Here is a 14601-nt window from a genome sequence, read left to right on the forward strand (position 1 = left end):
TCCAGCTTCTTGCACGTCACACATGTGACATCATGCACACGACATTGCCCCCCCCCCAACTGCCTTCGCAAGCTGGTGCCTCTGGGGCCAGGAGTATGAGGTTTTTTGGGGGGGGACTCCTCCATCTCCTCACCTCCCATTAAAGCTATTGCAAGGGGCAATAGAGTAAGCAGCTCTCTTTTCCAGGCCAATTTCCTCCCCCACTGCAAAACCACCCTAAGATAATAATAAAAAGAAATAGTATGCTGAATTATGCACACAATTGACAGCACACTGTGAGCTGAACTTGAAGTAAAGGAAACAAATATGGAAAATCAACATCAGAGTTCCTGGTGTGACTATAGTTCTCTTTATTGTAGCTGGATAGATTGGAATTGTTAGTCATCACGCAGCATTTATATTAGGTGCTATATTCCCTTGGCAGCGGCAGAGTAAACTGATGATGAACTGGTTGTGTTCCCTCAAATTTCCTTACGCTAATGAGAGCCTCTTAGCATTGTCTTGGATTTTCTTTTATCATAATGACATTTTCCATGATTTGTGAGATGTTTCCAATATGAACAATTCAGCAACTTAGAAAGCAGCTGGCAGGAACTCCTGCTCCCACCCACCTGCCTGGGAATAGGATTGGCTTTTCCCTTTCAGGAAATAGATGGATGGCTGGTGCCTCTACACAGCCCTGGAGCATGGCCTGAACCACATGGGATGCCCTAGCCAATGACAAGGATCCATTTCTCCTACTTCTGAGCTTCCTGGTACATGAGCTTTTTGCCACTGCAAAACCATATTTTGGCCCTGGAACATAGCTTGAAGACTGGCTAAATTCAAAATATATTGACAAAGCATTTGAGAAGTACCCTTTGAATTCATCTTGCAAACAACCCCTCCTACACAACTGCCTGGCTATCTATTTTCAGAATGGACAGTAGCATTTTATTGTACAGACATGCATTTCTTTAAGACACCGTTGTTGAAAGATATATTGTGCAGAACACTTAGTGCCTGCAAAATATTATGAGTCTCCAGTTGGATCAGGAGATTTTCCAAAACAAAGAACACATTGCTAATAACAAAGAGCTGTGAAAAATAAAACAGAATTTTTTTAGTGCCTTTAAAAAACAGTTTGATGTATTTGTTTGGAACAGAGGCATGTTTAAATAACACCTAAAGGCATAAGGCTAGGTTAAATGGCTTAGATATGGAATTGCACCAGCATATTTGTGGGTTTCACCTTTGGGGAGATGACAGGAAGATGATCCTTGGAAATGACAGAAGCTTAAGTTATTGCCAAAGGTTCCACAAATTATAGAAGTTGCTGCAGCCATGTACTTGGGCCTATTTCACTCTGACCAAGCATACCTCTCTTTTGCAGTAGCCAACTGTTGATGAAGTACCAGAATGGCTGTTTTGTTAAGCAATTGCCTGATGATGTTGTCTTTTCCCTGAAGGCCATCTTGTCCTCCTGGGAGCCTGTCCCTTCAAGAGCCTGCCTTTCCCAATCCACAAAGCCCAATGTGAATAGCCTCTAGTGTTTAACTGAAACTGTTTTATTGCCAAATAGTTTAGACCTTTCAGTCACTACCCAAGATTCCCTGAGATCCAAATACATGGAGCTGTGTCTATGTCATAGAGTCAGACCCATTGAAAATAATGAATTTAAATTGCTCACGTCCATGGATTTCAGTGGGTCTATTCAGATAGATCCAACCCACTGCTCTTCCACTGTGCTTTCAGCACTGCTGGGCACAGGAATCACCTCAGTATCTTCAGGTGGGAGACAAAGACATTTGTATGCAAATGAAGGATCGAAAGTGACGTTCAGTGATTGGATAGTTTTAGAAAGTTGCTACAGTTACGTTGTTCTGGAGCTCTATATAAGCAGGCTGACGGAGCTCTTCAGTTCAGTTCTGTTGTGGCCTCTGAATAAAGAAGAGCTGTTTGAAGAATCGCTGTGTCGTCTGATATGTTCACCCACAACTTAACATTTACCATGTTCTTTTAAAGATCCAGTTAGTTTGATATCTACCCAAGATTAGACATTTGAAAACTACCCTGGAGTTTAAAGCTAGGAACAACAGTATAACGGTGTCGATATGCTTCTAGGAAGCAACAATATTTAGAGGGCATTTGAGTCACAGCCTTGTACAAATCGCTATGGTCCAACAAGCTATGATTCCCTAGGTTGCATACAGTGCCAAGGAAGAGGTTGTGGTCTGTTGCTCCTATTCACACTGAGGGAGGAGCAAAATGGTAAACCATTAAGCATAACATGCAATTTCAACCTATGTGTTTTCATATTGTCATTTACTTAAGCCACAGGAGTAATTCTATTGCCTTCATTCGTAAAGGCCTGGCAAGCGAATTCTGATGTTCCCCATTATGGGTATTGATCTATGTCTCATGTGCTCTGCGCCTTTATAAGTTAGCACTTTTTTCTTTTCTTTTTTTACAGTGGAAGAGTTATTTTAAATAAATACATTTCTCCTAAACCCAAATGATTGATGCACTTGGGATCTCGCAAAGTTTATTGTTGCAGCAGAAAGACAGAGTGGAAAGTTTATTCACAGCCCCTGCTACCCTCCTGCATGGAATCTTGATGGTTGGACGTGAAGAGTAACAGATCAGATTAGTTGCTGCCTGGTGATTTATTAATGAGGAGTGCATGATGAATGGAAGCCAGGATTTATACCTAGTATAAGAGCAACAAGCAATATTTATAGCGGCTTATGGCAGATTCCATCTCTGCATCAGGCCGGATGCTGATGATGTCTTTCACAAATCATGTGTCTGCTGTACATAATCATGTGAGCTTAACGTTATAAAATCTGTAACCATCAAAATAATGTGAACTGGATTTTTTTTAATTTAAAAATCTAACCTCCCCAATTCATTGATAAGTCACTTTATGGGTTCTTTGAACTGAATGCTTTTCTAGCCACCCCAAAGTCATGAGCACCAAAACAGCAATTGTACTTTTAGCACCAGGCGTGGGTGGTGGCAAAACTTTGAATATGGCCTTGAGCAATTTCTTGTGGCAAAGCTTCTCTTTCTGCATAATATACGGACTTTAGCAGTTGTGTCTTAACTTAAATTCTGCCAATTTCAAGCTCTCTCCACCCCCTACTCTGCCCCAATCACATCCCCAAAACTACTTTGAAAGTTGGCAAATACGTAGGCCTTAGATGCTGCATTCAAAATTTGATTAGATGGTAACGTTTGATTGAATCTGGCAGGTGTTCTGAAGTTTTGTTCTGAAGTAACAGTGTGCAGAAAAATAATTTTAAAAAATCATTCTAGGTTTCTGGATGCCACTGCTTCATGATATGCTCAGTGCTTGTTTTGTTTCCATTCATCTACTTGCTGATTTTATGGGTTGTTGTTGGCATCCGTTTGTCTCGAGAGACAATAGAGTGTGCCTCCAGGGGTGAAGTCAAACCATGGAGAATCAGAGTGCCTGCAGAGACCAGTAACTTGCAGCTGCTGCTTCCTGTGTTGTTTTTGCTGCATTAGCAGCACAAAAGTGACCTTCCTGGGGCACAAACCTGGGGAGTGTGTATGGAGGCCCTGGGCTGCCCAGACAACAAGACACCCTTCTTGGCCTCTCTGATGTGGTCCAAAGGAAAGCAGAGCAATACATTTGGCACCAGCTTGGCTGCAGGAGCTGCCAGAAGGAGGTGTACAAGACGCCATCCAACAGTCTTACATTTCTGTAGGGTTTACTCCTTAGCCTTTTTTTCTCCTGAAGGTGTCCCACAAGACAGTGGTTAACTTATGTTTCTTTCAACAGCCTTGGAAGGCATACCAGTATTGCCATCTCAGTATTATGAAAGCCAGTGTGTTGCAGGAGGGAAAATGTTAGGTGTGCCCTTGGTTCAAATCCTCCCTCGGCCATGAAGCTTTTGGTGTGACCATGGGACAATCACTATCTATAACCTAACTAATTCACAGGTTTGCTGTGAGGATAGAATTAGGGTCACTAATATAAGCAATGGCTAGGGCTCAGTGGCTGCAACTTTCATGACCTATCTTTCTGTTCCCCTCCTAAATTCTTCAGTCAAAAAACCTCTCCAGAGGGTCAGTGGGCATCATGAGCAGCATGAATCTGCAGTATCAAGGGGGAATTGGGCTTCCACAGAGCAGCACTCAGTTGGCACAAGATCCCTTCACTGGATCTCAGGCTAATCCTTTCTCACAATGCAGGTCCACTTGGACAGCTGCTGCATGCGATGTTGCATGATGCAGTGGGAGAGTTGAAGCCAAGAGATAGGAGCTGTTTGATGTCTTCCTCGTGACAGGCAAGAGCAAGTCTAATGCCAACCACGGGGTGGGTTTATCTCTCCACACAGTGTGATGGGCTGCAGTGTCTCCCCTACTCCACATCTTTTGGATCATGCACAAAAGGAATTGGTAATACTCAAGCACATAATGGATTGCTGCAGGAATTCCGAATCCTGCCTGAGGTTTTGGCAGAATGAAACCATTTTGGAGAGGAGTATAATGTTTCTGCTCATACATCCTTTCTCTTCTGCTGCTCATAGTCCTCCATTTCTACCAATCTACTGCCTCAGAAAAGAGTCTCAAGAGACTGAGTCACACAGCAGGAAGCCCCCCCCCCCCCAACTAACTATTGTTGCTGTCAGGGACTCAGCAAGGTGACCTTAGACAAGCCACCGTCTCTTGGCTTCAGCTCTCCCTCTGTGCCATGTAGCATCGCATGCATGGTGCTGGAACTGAGTTCCGGCAAGTTCCAGCTGAAAAAGAAGCCTTATGACCTTCAGAGACTGGGGTGTGGATCCCCACTCAGCCACGAAGCTCACCCATGACACCAAGACTTTGGACCAGCCACTATCTCTCAGCCTAACCTACGTCACAAAGGTAGCTTTGATGATAAAATGAGGAGGAGAGAACCATTGCAACAACTTGAGCGCTTTGGAGGAAAAAGTGGTATATAAATGTATGAACAAATGTGTCAGAGCTGCTCCCAGATCCTAGCTCACAGAGGATCACGCTAGCCAGCGTTCACTTTATAAAAGTCTTTATTGAGTTACCGTCTCCATTTCCAAGCTGCCGCGTGCAGCTCTACGTCTTATAAGCTAGACCTGCGAAGCTCCGTCTGAGTCTCCGCCCCTTGTACACCAACTTAATACCCTCGCCTTACTCCACCTTTTCCGCCTGACCGTTCTTCTCTGGGTCCCTCTGCCCCCCGTGGTCTCTTCCTTCCTGGACTCTTCTGACGCTGACCCCCCGGACCCTCCTGTCTCCTTGCGTCGGGCTTTAGGACCTGGCTCCCTTTCCGGGCTGCTTACTGCGCCGCCTTCCTGTGCATTTGAACTTGGCGCGCGCGCCCAACCTTCCACTTTCCGCTTGACCGTTTCTTCGCTCCCCGATGGAGGTGTGGCCACTCCTGACTCATGCCCTCCCCCCTGCTGCGAGCTGCCAGAGCTCGATACCTGACGCCCTTGCTCTCCACTGCGCTCTGTTGGGGACGCTGGCCCCGATTTCCCACTGCTGCCCTCTGAACCCCCTCTGGCTCCTTCTTCCTGGGGTGTCCCCCTAGGCTCCCCCCTTGCTCTGGCCACTGGCGCTCCTTTCTGTGAATCTTCTGATTCACTGGAAAGACTCAGAGATCTCGGGTCGTCGTCATCACTCATCTTTTCTTCGGACTCCTCCCCCTCGCTCTCTGTTTCCTCCCTTGCCCTTGCCCCTGCTCCTGAACCCCTGACAAAATGCATTTTTGGAGTGGATCTTGAACTCACCAGAAAAGAGTGGGTCGTGGTGGGCCTGTTCCAGAAATGCTGCTTATTTTAAAATGATTCATTCGCCATGCTTCTAATTGAAACACTGCTATCAGTTGTGAGCTGTTGAGTGCAAGTTGGGTTAAAACCCACGGAAACGAGCAGCTAGCTAGTACGTGCACATCCTGAGGGGAAAGCCTTGACCGCCCTGCTGCACTTCAATTATTATTTTAAAAAATGTATTCTAAATTAGATACCTTGTAAACATAGAGCCTAGGGTTTGCCGATCAGAAGGTCGGCAGTTCGAATCTCTGTGACAGGGTGAGCTCCCGTTGCTCGGTCCCTGCTCCTGCCAACCTAGCAGTTCGAAAGCATGTCAAAGTGCAAGTAGATAAATAGGTACTGCTCTGGTGGGAAGGTAAACGGTGTTTCCGTGCGCTGCTCTGGTTTGCCAGAAGCGGCTTAGTCATGCTGGCCACATGACCCGGAAGCTGTATGCCAGCTCCCTCGGCCAGTAAAGCGAGATGAGCACCACAACCCCAGAGTCGTTCGCGACTGGACTTAATTGTCAGGGGTCACTTTACCTTTACCTAAACATAGAAGAAGAGATATGATTTAGCTATAAACTTTAAATTACTCAATTTAAAGAATACACCTTATTGTATGAAGCCCAAGAACCACCAGTTAATTGGCTGGCTGTAATATTTATTATAAGTGGCTTTTTGCTTCCTCCCCCCCCCCCCCCCGTGGCAGATTAGATCTGAGCCACCTAGCAATTTCATAAATAATTTCCTCCCGTTTACTGCAAATCAAATATTTCATTCTCTTGTGGGTTTTCCTTTTCAGGCAATTCCCATCTGCAGAGTGTTTTAAATGTGGTTGCTATTCCTTGGATCTATTATTTCCTCAACAAGGAATGTTTCACATTAAGCCAGAAAAAAGAGAGAGACTCAGTTGAGCACTGTAGTTATAAAACTGACAAAGCCTCCATCCAGAAGCTGTCAACTCCATCTCACCCCTTCTTTTTGGGAGTCATGTCCATTATTTTTACTCAAGAAACAAATAGAAGCTGTTGTTTCAGTGATGTCGCTTGACATTCAGTCAGTTCCAAGAAACCATTTTTTCCACTGTAAGCTAGTTCACAAAATGCCAGTAGCTCCTGTTTTCTTTTCTTTTATCACTGGAAGAAAGCCATGTGTGGTGAGAGAACTGGGAATCAAGGCTTTCTGAGTTCTAGACTAGCTCCAGCATGAACTCTGGGTGCCTTTATTTTTGCAAAATGATCAGGAAATGTCCTGATCAATTTGCAAAAATAAAGGCACCATATTTGTGTCCTAGATTTGCATCCTGCCATTCCTTCAAGAATGGTGCACGACAGTGGTGTAGCGTGGGTTGCCAGCATCTAGGGTCGCGTGGGGTGGGGGTGAGATAGAAGAAAACAGATATGCACGAGTATTCAACTGCCTAATGGCATCCGTGCACCACTTCCTGGTTCACATGGAGAAGCTGTTTTCAGTGGAGCCCAGCAATGAAAGCACACAGCTGTATTGAGGCAGCACCAGGTGTTGAAATGTTGAACCTCTAAAAAATTTGCACCTGGGGCACCCGCCCCTTGCCCCTGCCAGGCTACACCAGTGGTACACATTAGGTTAATGCATTTTATCCTCACAACAACTCTGTGAGGTAGGTCAGGTTACAAGAGAATGATTGGCCCAAAGTCACTCAGTAAGCTCCATGGCTTAGCTGGAAGTTTAGTCCAATTTCTCCTTGGATCAAGTATTTATCCACATCGCTCTGCATGGCCTTTCGATACTGAAATGGCAGTGTTTCTGAAGTACTCCTCTGTGTGCGCACAACAGTTTATTGAGTGAAATTGCACAGAAAATGAAAGCAGTAATAAAGGATCCATGTGCAAAGGCAACTCAGGCAGGGGGCGTTAGTTGTCCTGTCTTCTGTAGGCCTCAGACATATAGGCATCTAATGCTTTTCTTCTTTATAGTAATGGCTCTTCCCTCCCTAGCTGAGAAATTATAATTGGTTCAGCAGCAGTGCCATATTCCTTCCACAGCTGAATGCCTTGATAGCCCTTGAGCTGAAGGAAGGAACTAGTACAACCACATAAAGCTCTTTGCCTTCTACTTCCCAGCAGGCATTAGTTCAATGAGAGAGCTGAGTTCATGTGGGAGAGGGGAAATGATTATTAGCCCACGTGGGCTGTCAATATTGTATTAGTTAACTCTATGCATTCTGTGACATCTAAATGAATAATCCTCTAGTAATGTTGGCAGTTGATGACTTCACAGGGCCTGAGCACTTAGGCCGACAAAATTAATGTAAGCTTGTTAATTTTGTGCATGGAATCACTCTGCCTGTGTTGCCAATATGTCCATACTATTTGCTCTATGTATCGTGTTCAGAGGGCTTCAGCATCCATTACACAACTTGCAATACACCACATTTTATTAAAGGCCTCCTATCTGTTCAAATTTCCTCTGTGATGGGAAAATCACACTGACATTAGGAAAATCTGTTTAGTCTCCAGCGGAATTATTGCTGCTTCAGCTCTGATGGCATCGTGAAATCTGGCCTTCATTTGGAATGTGGCTTATAGAACAAAAATAACACTGACTCAAAGTGAATGATAAGAAAGCTTTTAGCTTTCTTCAGTTCCAAACAAATGAGAATAGAGGAAAAATTATTCGTGATGGAAAATGATACCTATTTACAAACACCATCAACCATTATCAGAAAAATGACATTTATACACAAATCAGGGATAACCTCAGCCCCTACATTTACCGACAAAGAAGTTCCAGGATTTAAATGTTTTGAGTAAGTCAGAAATGTGTTTTAATTAAGTAATCTGAAATTTTCCCCAAACTAGTTAAGCCAGAGCATTTTGATCTTTAGGTCTTTAGGGGCATTTCTTGCCTAAGGTCAAGGGGAGCTGAGCCAGATCAGATACGAGCAGCTCAGAGTATGTTCACACAGGGAGGTGTTAAAATGAGACCTTGGAAGTCTTTCCCACTGACCGTGCCATATGCAAAGGTTGTTAATGTTGGATAGAGTTTGGGAGACACATCGGCCATGCTTTGTGGCAAAGGTAGGGTTCAACATTATGGAGCAATTTAAGAAAAACTCAATTGAAACCTGACATGTGAAAACACTCTGGGGTGTCTCCAACTAAGTTCTACTCAGAGTAGACCCACCGAAATTAATGGACCTAATTTTTCATGTCCATTCATTTTAATGGACTTGCTCTGACTATGACTAAAGTCGGGTGCACCCACTTCAGTCGAACTAGCTCTGTTTTTTAGCCTTTCCAGTAGTGACACAAGCCTTATCCCGATGTCCTGAAAAGTAGTAGAATCAATATGAGAAGGGTAATCAGGATCATTCTCATTGTCCAACCACCACTCTCAACATCCATGGGATGATGCACACAGATTGCATGTGTGTGCAATTTGTAGATGCTGCCACGAAACCATTGAAATGCAGATTTATTGACTGCATGGCAAGCTTATGCATGCACAAGTTGTATGCGTATATGCTCTCTACAGAAGGCAAAAGCAGAGGGTGAAATCCAAATCTGGCACACATGGAGTCTACCTGTATATAAACTCTAGGTATGGGGAGGAATTTGATTCAGTTCACATTTGAATGCAAACCTACCTAATTTGCACTTTCTGAAACAACACACCAACTGAAACATGGCCATCCTTGGAAATTTGTACTTCTCTGAATTTTGCAGCGTACTTATCCATGCACAGAATTGTATATCTTAAGGTAAAGTGTGCATTAAAATAATACATTCATGAAACTGGCATGCAAAATTGCATCATATTAGGGAAAACAGGCTTTGTGAAAATGAGTATTAAGAGAAATTTGTACTAAAAAGCCAGGGGGTCTTCATTTTTTATCATTATTTAGCAAAATGTATATACTGCCTGACTCTAAATAGAACCTCTAAGTGGTTCATGAGTATTTTTTTTTTAATCACAAACAGATGTGGAAATGTGGAAAACTGAAAATGAGAAATGTGGAGAACAGGGGAATGAGAAATGGAGAGAAAATGAAACGGACAGATTTGCACCCATGACACCAACACACGAAAGGAGGGAGAGTAGGGGATTCATTCTGTCTGCCATCTTGTGCCTTCCTCACAGTAGTGCTAGCATTTGTGTGAGTTCCATCTCACACATGCCATGTTGTTGCTTCCCAAGTTAATAACATCTTGAGTTATATTCTTGCAGTCCATCAAACGTTTCTCAGTATCTCTCGCCTGAGGAAACTGAGAGATGTTTGTTTCTCCTCTAACATCTATATCTACAGGGCTGGCTTTGAGGGTAGCCAGTTTGTTCCCAAGACATTTATCTTAAACTGGTAATTGCTTCCTTCTCCTAAACTAGTAATTTTGTCTTGTTTCTCCTCTCAGATTTACACCAATTGGGGAGGTGTCTTTTCAGCCACACTTCCTTCTTCATGAAGTCATTCATGTGTTGACATCAGTCTTCCCTGCCATCTTTTTTACTAAAATATATCCTAAGGCGTGGGACGCGGGTGGCTGTGTGTGATGGGTGTGTAGACCAAATGGTGACTTTTGGTTTTGATTTTAACGTCACAGTAAGTTTAGGATCGGGATGCTGGTGGCGCTGTGGTCTAAACCACAGAGCCTAGGACTTGCTGATCAGAAGGTCGGTGTTTCGAATCCCTGCTACGGGGTGAGCTCCCGTTGCTCGGTCCCTGCTCCTGCCAACCTAGCAGTTCAAAAGCACGTCAGAGTGAAAGTAGATAAATAGGTACCGCTCCGGTGGGAAAGTAAACGGCGTTTCCATGCGCTGCTCTGGTTCGCCAGAAGCGGCTTTGTCATGCTGGCCACATGATCCGGAAGCTGTACACCGGCTCCCTCGGCCAATAAAGCGAGATGAGCGCCGCAACCCCAGAGTCGGCCATGACTGGACCTAATGGTCAGAGGTCCCTTTACCTTTTATCCTAAGGCAGTGGTAGAACCTTTGGGTCTCTAGATGTTCTTGGATGCCAACTCTCATCAGCTCCAGCTAACATGGTCAGTGATAAAGGATGAGAAGAGCAAAAGTCCAGCAACATCAGGAGGGCCGCAGGTTGCCCAGTCCTATCCTGAAGGCTGCATACTAGGGCTGTACACACAACCCAAGTAATATCCATCTGGATTTTGAAAAGACCCAGAAACACAATTCAACTTGGCTCATAAAATCTGAGGAAAGCTGAAGTTAAGGTGGTCCAAGGGTTTTTTTCAGAAGCTTACTTGATAGGGTGACCTAAAGAACAGCCAAGGAGGTTAGGTCTTTGGTAACTTCAACAGCTGGGTATAAGAGGGATTTGGACAAATATAGCTGAGTCATGGAAAGATGAAAAGATGCACTTGCATAACAGTTATTGTTACAGTCAACTTGCTTTTCCCATCTCATCATCCTGTCTTTTCAGATGGCTTGATGTTGAAAATAAAGGTGACTTAGAAGCCACAGGTGGGGAGTCTGTTATAAACAGAGGGAGCCATAGAGATTCTGGTACAAAGATCAAAGTGGAAAAAGAAGAATATGGGATCTGATAGCAAATATATCTTTTAGAGTTTGTTCAGCCAAACACTGCATCTGTAGCCTTGATTTTTGACATAGTCCTACCATAGTTTAAAAACATCAAACTATGACATCTCGGGACTTTGCTGGGAGGGGAGAGATAAATTGCCAGCTTCTCCTCATTGATAACTGCTGTAGGAGACAAAATAGCCTGCTTCCTGTAAGGTCAGACACCTGGGAAACCAAACACACACTCTTCATCAGCACTCCTTGGCTGCTAGGGCTCCTTTTCACCTGCTGTGTCTTAATAGCCTGGTGAAACACCATGAGTTTACCATGCCACAGGAAAGCTCTGAAGAGGTTGAGAGGAGTCTGCAGGCTTTGACCTCTCTCTTCACAGCAGAGCCAGAAAATAAACAGAGAGGCCAACCCAGCTTGCTTTCGGAGGTGGAAGTGGGGTCCCCTATGTCAGGAAGCCAAAAACCACTGTTTCAAGTGCCAGAGTTGGCCAATTGGGCGATAGTGTGCCCTGACTTAGTGAGTGTGCCTGAGACAAGCCTCTCTTCATTTAGACATGTGTGTGTCCCTGCCTACCCCATTGTACTGTGCAATGAGATCTATGGTAATAACAGTGCCAGTCATAGTGTCAGGATACGCGAGGTGCAGAATGTACTATGGTGTCTTGTTAGTGTAAAACAAGCTCTGCAAATAGCAAGCTGTCATTGCTCCGCTGCAAAGTGCAATGCAGGAGCCTGGGAGCCTGGAGATTGCTGTCAGCCAAGCTGAACCAGCGTGCAGCCATGTGCGCAGCAGCCCTTGTCCAGACAGCAATGTACATGCAAGAAAGAACCACACACCAAAACTTAACAGTGTACTGTATCTAATATTATTGTAGCTTAATGTCACTGCGAGATGCTGAGGTTCGTTTTCTGGAAAGGAAAAGGAAACACAAAAAGTTTTGATCCTAAACTTAAAGGTAAAGGTAAAGGACCCCTGACAGTTAGGTCCAGCCGTGAACAACTCTGGGGTTGCGGCGCTCATCTTGCTTTACTGGCCGAGGGAGCCGATGTTTGTCCACAGACAGTTTTTCCAGGTCATGTGGCCAGCAGGACTAAGCCGCTTCTGGCGAAACCAGAGCAGCGCACGGAAGCGCCATTTACCTTCCCGCCGGAGTGGTACCTGTTTATCTACTTGCACTTTGACGTGCTTTCAAATTGCTAGGTTGGCAAGAGCTGGGACCAAGCAATGGGAGCTCACCCCGTCGTGGGGATTCGAACCGCCAACCTTCCGATCGGCAAGTCCTAGGCTCTGTGGTTTAGACCACAGCGCCAGCAGCATCCCGATCCTAAACTTACTGTGACGTTAAAATCAAAACCAAAAGTCACCATTTGGTCTACACACCCATCACACACCCAGCTACCTACATCCTGAATGATCAAATCACCCATATAGGACCTCTCACACGCCGGAGGAATATCCTTGTCAAGAAATGATAACTGCTTGTATCCAAAGGATGGGGTTCCTTTTAAGAGGACCCCAGAGTGACATCCTGATATATCTGATCTGGTGTGAGGGGCTACAGAAGGCAGATTTAATCAAATAAATTCATATGCTCGCACAGGCACACTTTCAAGTACCCACATTGTTGTTTTTTTAAGATCCCAGCCTAGTTATTTATTTGTCTCCACTGTTGGCTTTCGGTCCATTTCTTATCTAGTTTCGCCTATGTGCCAGAGAAAGAGGGGGGAAAATCAGATTGAACATGAAGCCATCCAAAAGAAATAACACAACCAGGCGTGTATTTTTTTTAGTAAAGAAATATTTAGAATTCTATTACATCCCATTGACTCAGTCAATATAAAGTTAAGCACTTTTCAAACCCATTTATTTCAATGGGAGAAAGTTCCGTTACGGTACTATGTCCCTTAGGAACAGAAGTCCTTTAACAATCTCAAGGCAACTGACAAGGATCAATTAAAAATGAAAACCACAATTATTTAAAAGCAAGATAATACAAAAAAAAATGAAAAGGCTTGAAAACAAAAAGACAGCCTCCAGCGATTAAAATTTCTACTAGTACAGCTTCCACAGCCCTAAGCAAGGGAGCCCTCTAGTGGACAACTATAATCATGGTAATCCGTTCCCTTAAATTTAAACCAAGGGATTGCTGTGCATGAGGCCCAACTAATCACATATTATATGTGGCATATAGATTCCATCTCATAATTAATTCCCTGTAAGAGTCAAAAACTTACAATGACAGGGGCAGGACGAAGTCTGAAAATAAGCCTAGTCCTGCCAATGGCGCTTCTATCCTATTGCCTGTTGTTTATTTTACTGTAGATTATGGGAATTTAATTTGGGACGTCTTACAAAGCATGAGCTGTCAGCCGTGGTTGCGTACTGCATTTCCCGATTTAATAAATCATTTTAGAAACCATGAAGCACTTTTGACCTGCACTACTCAGGTCTTGCTAGTTCAGCACGACCTAATACTAAGACTCTTGCAATGTGCTGTACATTGGGTTGCCTTCAGTAATGGTTTGGAAAGTGGAGAATGCCGTGTAAAATGCAACAGCTTTTTAAACGTGTCTGTGGGATGGGGATGATTGGTTTCTTCTGCTTTTGTTTTATAATGTATTTTGTGTTTCCATTTTGTATTTTTATGTTGCAAACTGCTCTGCGATGAGCGGTATACAAATTCGATAAATAATCAAATAAAAAGCTAGACTGGAACAAGGAAGCATGAACATGTAACAGTGGTTCCAGCTCGGCAGCACTGGCTACCAGTTATTTTCTGGGCCCAATGCAAAGGGTTGTTTTTCACTTTTAAAGCATTATGTGACTTGGGACTTCTGTCCCTAGAAGTCAACCTTTCCCCTATTTGAACCTCCCTGAAACCCTGTTATTGTCATCTGGCGCCCTTCACTGTGTCCCACCATCAAGCGGGGTCTGGAGTGTGGCCATGAGAGAACAGGCCTTTTATCTCTCCCCCCGCCACCCCCAATTCTCCCTCAGCTTCTTCTCACAGGAGCTCTCTCTCCAGGCAGGCCTGCCTGGCACCAGCCTTGTCATTGTTTCAATGCCAGACAAAGACATTTTTCTCTCACCAGGCTTTTGGGCAGCACTGGTGATTGGATGTTTTTATACTATGTTTTTAAAACGTTCTCTGCATTTTTCTTGTTGAATTTCACCCTCGTGGTAAACAACAGACATTTTGTGATGGGGAAGCAATTCATAAATTCAGTAAACCAAACCTAACATCACTTAATGCAAACTAGTGTCAGCCTAAGACGAAGTTTGGAGAGCAA

The sequence above is a fragment of the Podarcis liolepis genome (assembly GCF_965112155.1).
Source record: "Podarcis liolepis genome assembly, chromosome: 2".
Taxonomy (NCBI): Eukaryota; Metazoa; Chordata; class Lepidosauria; order Squamata; family Lacertidae; genus Podarcis; species Podarcis liolepis.